The sequence below is a fragment of the Puntigrus tetrazona genome, chromosome 18, assembly GCF_018831695.1.
Source record: "Puntigrus tetrazona isolate hp1 chromosome 18, ASM1883169v1, whole genome shotgun sequence".
In the NCBI taxonomy this organism is placed as follows: Eukaryota; Metazoa; Chordata; class Actinopteri; order Cypriniformes; family Cyprinidae; genus Puntigrus; species Puntigrus tetrazona.
The window spans coordinates 3,481,521-3,488,116 of record NC_056716.1 but is presented as its reverse complement, the minus strand read 5'-3'; positions in this window follow the sequence as shown (position 1 = coordinate 3,488,116).

Genomic DNA, 6,596 nt, shown 5'->3' with positions numbered 1-6,596 from the left:
TCCACCTCTTATAACATTCCTCTTTCCCATCCCTCTTTGCTAGCATATGCCCCCCTTAATGCCCTTAAAACTCCTCCCCATCACGGTCTTTATTTATTTATTTATTTAAATACCGTTTAAAAAAGGGATCAGCAGGCTTTAAGTCACGTATCTCTGAATCACTGTAGTGAGTCGTGCATGAATCCTTCCCCTTTTTAAGTGTATAATAATCTGCAAGATCTTTTTCTGACAATGAAAGTCCTGTAGCTGCTTTTAAAGAAATGTGAATGTTGCTTGACCGTATAAAAGATATTTTGAGTGGTTTTTAGTGCATTGCTAAGCAGTTGCCGGAGTGTTATGGGTAATTGCTCAACCCCAAAAGATCATACTTTCTTATCTTTATGATATTCTCATCTCTCGATATGACTTGGTGTCATCTTTTTTTTTTTTGTTCAGTGTCTATGAGATTTTTTCCTTCATTTTATCATCCTCCAGGCAAAATGGTAAGTCATATAGCATAGAAAAGTAATAGCATATCTCTCCTGCACGATTTTGAGGTATCATTACTGGACTTATCACAAATGCATTGATGCTACACTTTTTTTTGCATGAATTACTGATAAAGAGAAAAAAACAGAATCACTTTCAAATCTGAATACCCATTTTATATTTTTAGAAGTTATTATAGTCTTCAATAAAATATTAATCATAGTGAAGGTCTGTTTTACTCCATAAAGGAGCTCCTGTACCTATTGAACGGATTTACAGATCCGAGTGATTTAATATTCGATAATTATGCAGCTAGGTCTATAGGGCTAAAATGATTGAGCGTTATAACTGAATCTTAATCACATACACTGATTAGAACACGCACACACAGTTATACATAAATCATTAGGTTTTTAATATCTGCTGTCACATGGACGATTACTATAAGATAGGAATATTTAAAAAAATGTAAGGGAGTCAATACATCGACTCAAATATTTTATTAAAATGTAAACCCTTTTATCAGCAATTTATAAAGTAATGTTTGTGATGCAGTGAGCAATGCAGCCCATCTCTTTAAACAGCAACAAACAAAAAAAATTACCTTCTATCCTTATATTTACTATAAATACCATGGTTACTAAACAGATAAAAATTAAGACAGACCTATGTTTATAGAGTTAGTACACAATATTTGTGTAATATGGCCAAATGAATTCCACTTTTTTTTCCCGTTGGTCTGAATAAAAATGCAAATTCATTCGTTGCCACTAGGTGATGTTTTATGGATCAATATAATATTGTTTGCCTGGTAATGATGTACACAAAGCAGCATGATGCATAACAAACGCTTACTTATTGGAAAAATGAATCGTTAAATAAATTATTTATCAAATAAGGTCAAAATAAATGCATAGAATAAGAAAATGAAAGTGTTTTTTGACCTTGCATGCATGTCAACCTGTTGTTGGGGACCAACAAAATATCAACCCTTCATTACCCATAATAGGGGCACTTACGTTTTTTTTTCCTGCGAAACGATGTCGGTTCTTTTCATAGCATGGGCGGTAACTTGTTCATCCTTTCACTTGAAGATAATGGTCTTGTTTACATAATTCAATCTTCCCTCTCCCTGTGCGTAGGCCTGTGTGGGCACAAAGTTTGTTTACTGCCATTTCCTGCTGCTCGACTACCATTTAGAAGGATGTTCAGCATTTTCCACGCATCTCTCCAGATTTCTGTAATGGCTGACCCCCACAGCAGTCCCCTGCCTCACTGCTGCATTGCTTATTTCCCAAATGGAGATGAGTAGCTGTTCCGTGCTCTGATGTTGTCCTGTGCAAACATCATGCTCTGCAGGTGGGAATTTGAATGATACTGGCATAATTCCCTCGCTTAATCAGTGTTCTCAAACCTGAGCACCGTGAGCTTTTTGTGTTTCACACCAATAAACGGGTACAGGCAGAAATAAATAAAAGTGCCTGCATGAGCATTCAAAAATGATCATATCACAGCGTACATGGCATTTGCAGGCTCTCCATGCTTAGCTGTACTCTTAAAGAAACAGTTCACCACAAAACGAAAACTCATTTTCACTCATGAAACCGATTTTCTGTCTTCTGTGGAATATAAATGAAGGCATTTTGAAGAATGTTGTTGAACAAATAAATATGAACATAACGACATATGTCATAGTGACCTAAGGGTAAGTAAATGATGACCGTTTTTTTTATTGGTTTAACCTTTTATAGTAAGTGGCCTTAACCTCTGTGCACTTACGTTTTAATTAATCATTTAATAAAATGCACTAATTACATGTTTTTGGGCAATGATTAATCACGTCCAAATAAATAATTTGTTTATATGTGTGTGTGTACTGTGTATATTTATGTAAAAGCACACAGATACATTATAAAGTTTAATAATATTTACATGTATTTTACATGTATATATTTATATTAATATATTATAAATGATTCATATATAAACATGTTTTTCTTAATATGTACATGTGCGTGTATTTATGTACAAGATACATAATAAACGTATATAGTACACACATACATATGTAAACAAAAACTTTTATTTTGGATTAAATTAATCACAATTGTTAATCAGCACTAGTTTTTACTTATGTTTTTTTTTTCTGTTTTATATTTGTTATTGATCCTGTCCACAATGAATTAAGTCAATGATCATTTGTTTTTTGTTGTTGCTGGTAACTGTGCTTGTAACAAAAGCAATAATGAACCATGAATTTTTTTTAAATGAATTAATTTCTGTAATTACATTTATAATTACACTTGACCCATCACCTTATCCCCCACTTTAACTAACCCATGCCACCAAACCCATCCCTAACCTTACCTGTGTCCCACCTCAACAGCAGCAAAAGTGTTTTGCAATACAATATGAACAAAATAAGTACACCGTAAGATGCGTTTCCACAGTTATTAACATAATAAATCTAGCAACCTTTTATATTTTCATTTTAAAAATGTGTGAAAGCGCATATATAAGGCTATACTTTTCTTCCCTTGGAATTAAACCCCTGAAAATGTGACAGGGGTGCTTTTCCAATAGTTAACAGCTCATTGAATTCTTAGTGAGCGATATCTTACATTTTAGTTTTTTCGTCTCTTAAAGATATTTATGTTTTGCTTCAGAAGGTTGTACAATCATATTTTTTGTATGTATTTTTCCCCCAACGTAAGGGTATGATAACTGAATTTTCATTTTTGAGTGAAATAATCCTTTAACTTTGCACATGAATATCACCCTTTCCACGTGAATGCATAGTGGGAGTATAGTCAGGTATACACACTCATTTTTATTCATGTCCTCCCCCGTCCACTCAAAGTCAATGGTAAGTGTGTGGTGTTCAGGAGTGGAGAGGAGCCTATCGTCCTCATCTTTATTCAAATGCACCTGTCCACTCCTGATTTTACTTTCCCTCTTGGGTCTGAACACTGCTGTTAGCGCCTAAATAATGCCTTCATCCCATTTCTTTTGTCACTTTTTCAGTTTTTCCATTGCTTTCATCTTGCATTACTCTTGGACATGTTGATGACACGAGTCTGATTTTTCCCTTTGCAATCGTCTCTGCCATTATCATTAACTTTGACTTCCACTTCATGAGACTTTTTCTTTTCCTGTCATTTTATACTTGCGTTTCCCCTCTCTGTTTCCTTTTATCTCGTTTCACTTCTTGGGCATATTTCTTGAGTGATTTCACAGTGGTAACAAACAGTTGGTTTTAAAGCTTAGTTCATCCGAAAATGAATCATCTCTCCAAACCTGTAAGACGTTCCTTCATCTTCAGAACACAAATTAGGACGTTTTTGATGAAAGACTGAAACGGAAGAAAATACATTGTTTAATAAAGTTGTTAACTTTTGTTTTCTTTGAACCCAAAATGTATTCTCGTAGCTTCATAAAATGAAGGTTGATGTCACTACTTTAACAATGTCTTTACTGTCTTTCTGGACCTTTAACGCAGTAGTTGTGTTGCTGTCTATGCAAGGTCAGAAAGCTCTCAGATCTAAGTTTAGATATATAGGTTAAAATGAACATGAGGGTGAGTAATTAAAGTAATAATTTTCATTTTAGTGTGAACTAATCCTTTTAACATTACTTAGAATGCACTATGTACATAGTCACACCGTGCCAAAATGGATCCGATCCAATGCGTCCACGTATCCAATACTGTGATTGAGGCATAGACCCTTAGCAGTGTCCTATATAAAAAGACCTTTCTGGAGCAACAGGGCCTTAGGTGTCTGCTCAGAATTCCTGTAGCGTATATATATAGCACAAACTTCACCTCCAGGCATGTGTATCTGTCTGTCACCAAGTGCATGACTTCAAACAGGGGCAGAAACCTTAAAAATAGACAGCGCTGTTGAGAGGACAATTATAAACAATCACTGTGATGAGAACCTAAAATAACAGCTGGCTAAAATGTTCCGAATGCCTCTTACCTCCAGGTCGCCAGAGTTAAGTGGAGCTTTAAAGCACTGCCGAGTATTTACTACTCTCTTTTTAAACTGCAATGAAATGATTTTCAGTGCATTGCCTGCTGAGCTATATGCTTTACCTTTAAGGTTAGTATATGGTTTTTTTAATGGCAGACTAGTACCTTAATATAATTTCTTGTGATTTTGCAGTGGAATCTTGCAGAATGGAATTCAATTTGGGTAAAATATGTTAAAAAGAGCTAAAACTACCACAGTGGTACCTGAAAGCATGATTAAATTGCCCAAGATATTTAATAAACAGACATATGGAGGTGTCGGATGCACAGTATAGAACTTGATGAATGGGGGGCGTTCCAAATCTGCAGAGTTCTGCCCATGCAGATTCCATACAGTGTAGCTCAGTGGCTAATATCCAATTGCAGACCATGATAGTTTTTTTTTTTTTTTTTTTCTTAATCTTTGCAGTAAATTCAGTCTTGTAACAGTGGACTGGTTTGGCAGCCCACCAAAAAGTTTTTTCCCCCCTTCTGAAGGTCTTCTTTCCTGCATTTTAGTCCTTTTCAACATTAGCCAATGTTGGCAGATGAAGGGATGGAGTGCCGTGACACCAATTTAACAGACATTTGAAGATAAGAAGAGGACCTTTGACTTCTTTCTCACAGCTGCCCTGTATAATTAAAAGCTATTCACAGTGCTCGTGGCATAGCTGTCAGTGAGTGAACTAATCGTCCTCCACAACACACACTTCTGTCCGCTGTTTGCTAAATAACGCACTGTTTTTTCCTTAAAGGGAATTTCATTGTAGATGACAGGCTGACTGTATTATCTCTGATTTTTGATGTTAAATCGAAAGCTTTTTTGAAGACGTGCTTAATATTTGTTAGTAATCCCAACCGTCCAGCATCAGCTAATTTGAAAGGCCAAACATTTTGTTGGTATCAGCATCTTTTACCCAGGCTGTGTTATTAATGTTTTTTTATTTTCTTTCAAAGTCAAATGCTAGAATGTTTGCAGCCAGTTTCATCATGCCAATGGTTAATTGCTATATAATATAATATCTATTATATATTTTTGTTAAAGAGATTGTGTTTCTACAGATGAGGTTTTTGCGAGCTATGTTACGCAAATGCCCGAGGATGCCGCGAAAACTAGAAATCAGTGATTAAGTTTAAAGGAGAATTAAACATTATATTTTTACTCCACATCAGAGCAATGGATGTTTGGTTTGAAAATAACTAGTTTATTTTATAGTTTGTTCTTGTTTTAAAGAATAGATGTTATTTGATTGCTCATTGTCTCATCATCTTGAGGGTTTGTTATGTATTTATTTTTTGCGTTTCTGTATTGCTGATTTCTAGATAATGAAAGCGATCGGTGAATGTAATAGCCGGTGTACAATAAATCTTTAGTGTTACATGTCCTTCACACAGCCAGTGACTTAAGCAACAATGTGGCCGGAGCTCTTTTATTTTCATTGGGAGCTGTAGATTTTCACCACATGAGTGATTTTTGTGACTATGTGGGCTTGTCTGCTCGACAAAGCTGAGAAAAACTTCATGCAAATGTGGAGTGACTTGAAGACCAGCTACTGTGTTGGAGAGAATGACTGGTTTTGTACGTTATGATCTCAGTGAATCACAGGTTGCTGACGGCATGAATGAGTTTGCATGAAAATGCTCAGCTCTTCATAGCTAAATTATAATTTTGCAACGGTACAAATGGACATTGAGCATTCCGCTGTTTGGTGTGCTCAATTTATTAAGTTGCTAAAGTCCAAAGCATACTTTAGTTTTGACACAAATATGCACGCTATAAGATTTAACCTTACTATTTCTATTTCATTATCGGTGTTTATTGTCGATGCTTCTGCAGTTATTTCTTCGACTGTGAAACAAGGGCCCAAGCCTCACAAGTATCCTCTAGTAGGTATACTCTAAAATATTTCTGTAAGGCACGAAAATGGCCACTGGCACATTAAAACAGTAGGCTATGAAGAACAATAAACAATAAACGCATCGAATGTAACCACGTTACACCGTTCACGGCGTATAATATAAACCACGTCGTGTTTATCCACACGGAGGTAACGGGAGACTATCCCTTTAAACAGAACTTGATGATTCCATCATAGAGAGAGAGAGCGCCAGAGAG